The sequence below is a fragment of the Brassica oleracea genome, chromosome C9 (genome assembly GCF_000695525.1).
Source record: "Brassica oleracea var. oleracea cultivar TO1000 chromosome C9, BOL, whole genome shotgun sequence".
Classification (NCBI taxonomy): domain Eukaryota; kingdom Viridiplantae; phylum Streptophyta; class Magnoliopsida; order Brassicales; family Brassicaceae; genus Brassica; species Brassica oleracea.
In genome coordinates, this window is record NC_027756.1 from 32,391,451 (window position 1) to 32,394,484 (window position 3,034).

The window sequence follows — 3,034 nt, forward strand, 5'->3', positions numbered from 1 at the left end:
AAACCGACCTAAGGAGGAGTATATAAGGAGGACCTAGGACGAAGAGAGAATGAGGAGCAATCTAAAAGTAAAATTAATAATTAGAGCAATTTAGGCATTTTTCCGTTTCTACTATCGAGCTGCGACTCGACTAGGTTAGAACTTAGGTGGCTAGACTAGCGAACATACCGACAGCTCTCGTGGCCTAGGATCTTACCTGTTGTTCACGCTCAAACGCGAATTCGGAAATAAGACCTCTTTGTTCTCTTTTCGCTCTTTTACGATTTATTACTTTCGAATCTTTCACATTGATTGTGTTGTACGTGGCCCAGCAGATAACCGAGACCTTCAGGGAAGGCTAGGTTAACTTGGCTTTCCTCCGATTAACAAAACTCGACGGTGTGAATTTCGGTTCCCACAAAGCCCAATGAAGAAGATTTACGACCCAAACCAAACCATGGACTTCAAGATGGATCTCTTAGCTTTTCAACAAGCCAAGAATGAGGAGAAAAGTCTATGGAAATATGGAGTTATGGCCCATTTCCCAAACCGGATCAAACTAGTGCTTCACCTGCCTTATTTGGAAACTCATGGGTTTCATCAATTGCAAACCAGACATTGGCGACCAGGAGAGACATCTAACCATTCAGGAGACCAATCCAAACATCCATCAGATTATTCAGAATCAATCAAGACCATACTTGCCATTTTTGGAGTCAAAAACCATCAATTCTCAACATCTCTTTTCTCATCAAGATTGGCACGGTTTTTATCCATATTTCTGCAGTAAATAAGTTCCCAAGAAGCTCACTTACAGCCTTAAACCGTCCAGATACAAAGCCATCATCTCAGCCCTTGAATCAAGCCATTGGAGCCCCAAAAATCCTCCAACAGCTAGTTTTTCTTTATGTTTGATTTTATTTCCTTTCTTTTGTTATTCTGAGCAAGGGTCATGCCCTATATAAGCTCACTCCAATGCTTTGTAAAAATCACCTTTCAATCCTTAAGAAATAATATTCAGTTTAACTTTTATCAAAGAGTTTTCTTTGCTTAAAAATCTGTTCTTTAGTTTCTAAGTGTGAGATACATTAGAAGGCTATTGAGCTCGTGGTTCATAGGTTCTTTGTGTGATACAGGAGCCTTGAGACACAGATTGAGAGAGTCAATCAGCACCCACGGATTGAGAGAGTCAATCATCATCTATCCAACATCATCTATCCATCTTCCATCATCAAACATCTATCCATAAACCATTCCATCCCTTTTATCTTTTAGTTTCTGTGATTATTTTCATTACTCATAAACTCATTGTTTCTCTTTGTTTTCAGGTTAGTTTGAATAGAAAGGGCTAGCAAGTCGGCCATCTTCACCATCTTCCCAACCGGTCTCATCCTTACCGATAAGATCGACCCATCGCCCATCCATTTCATCGACCCAGCTTCCCAGTCTGCAACAGGATCGTAGAAGACACTTTCATAAACATTACTTAGACACATCTTGTTCTTCTTAAGATCAAAAACTGCCCCCACAGTAACCATGAAGGATCTTCCAAAAAGAAGAGAAGATGTCTTGCATGATCCGATCTCCATGACATGAAAGTCCACAGGGACAGTGCATTCCCCTATCTTGACCTTAACATTCTGGACCATGCCTGCTGAGTTTGCCTTGGATTTATCCACAAAGGTGAAAATATCTTTAGAAGGTTCCATCTTTAATCCTAATAGTTCAACATTGTCTATGGCCATGATGCTGACTGCAGATCCAAAATCGCAGAGGGAGTTTGGTTAATCGTGGTCATGTATACATCATGGAATCAAAAACTTCCCAGGATCTTATTCCTTTTTAGTGTCCTCCTAGGTTTACGGCTGACCTTGTTTAATAGCACCTCAATGTCCTTATTTGTCTCTCTGCTCTCTCTGAATATATTACCAGGTCTATACTTAAGATAGGCATCCTCGAAAGTCATATCCTTATGGACCTTCTTCACTCTCTTGCGAAATCCATCAAGTCCAGCTCCGTTAGATTCTCTCCTAAGGTGTTTGGGAAAATAGATTTTCCTAGATTGTGCTCCCTTCCAAATTGAAATTCTTTCTTTAGCTGCTTGATGATCCATGATAGCTTCATGTTCGTCCATAGGGTGCCAATCGTCAATGAAAGATGTTTCAGCTGGGGTCGATTTCTCTTGTTCTGGTGCATATGCATGTTGCTGATTGGTCTTCTCTGTTTTCTTTAATTAAATTGATATCTCAGATGGGTTTCGAGTTGCATTCAAGCAGTGTACATCAAGGTTTGGTAGACTCACTCGATATGTCATGGGTGGTTGTCGATCGCTGCTAGTCTGTTGTTGTCGATCGGCGCACACCTTCTGTTGTCGATCAGTGCTCGACTGTTGTTGTAGATCGATTCCATCGTGTTGATGTTGATCGATGTCATCCAATTGATCTCGATATGGGATGGGAGGATGCATGTTTTGAGCGACGAAATCTGAGTGGCTCTAAATGCGGACTGTTTTGCAAGATCCCAAAAGTGGTGTGGATCGATGCTTGGCTGATGGTGTCGATCGACACCAGTGCGAGCTGCCAATGGACATGGAACTTTCGACTAGAAAAACATCTTCTTCCAGCTTCTCATGCTCGATCACTTCCTTAATATCATCATCAAAGATGGCATCAACCTGGTGCCTCTCACTTTCCACAACTTTCCTTTTAAACAGAGCTTCCTGCCTTTTTACAGCTTCTATAATCTGAGAAACATGGGTGTCTAGCATCATTATATGGGCGTCCAAGGATTCTGATTTTCCAGTCAGCTCTTTGTAGACAAAATCCAACCTTAGATTTAAGTATGCACTCACTTTCTGCTGAATTTTCAGGACATTTTCCATCATAGATTCCATCCTCTGAGTATGGCCCTAATTCTCATTCTTCTCTACAGCTTGTTCCACCAATGAGACTTCATGTACATAACCAATGTTGGGCTCAGCGATCTTGTCACCATCCATCACAGCCGATTTCATCCAAAGGAGTTCCAATCAATCTCCGAAGGAGAATTGATCTTC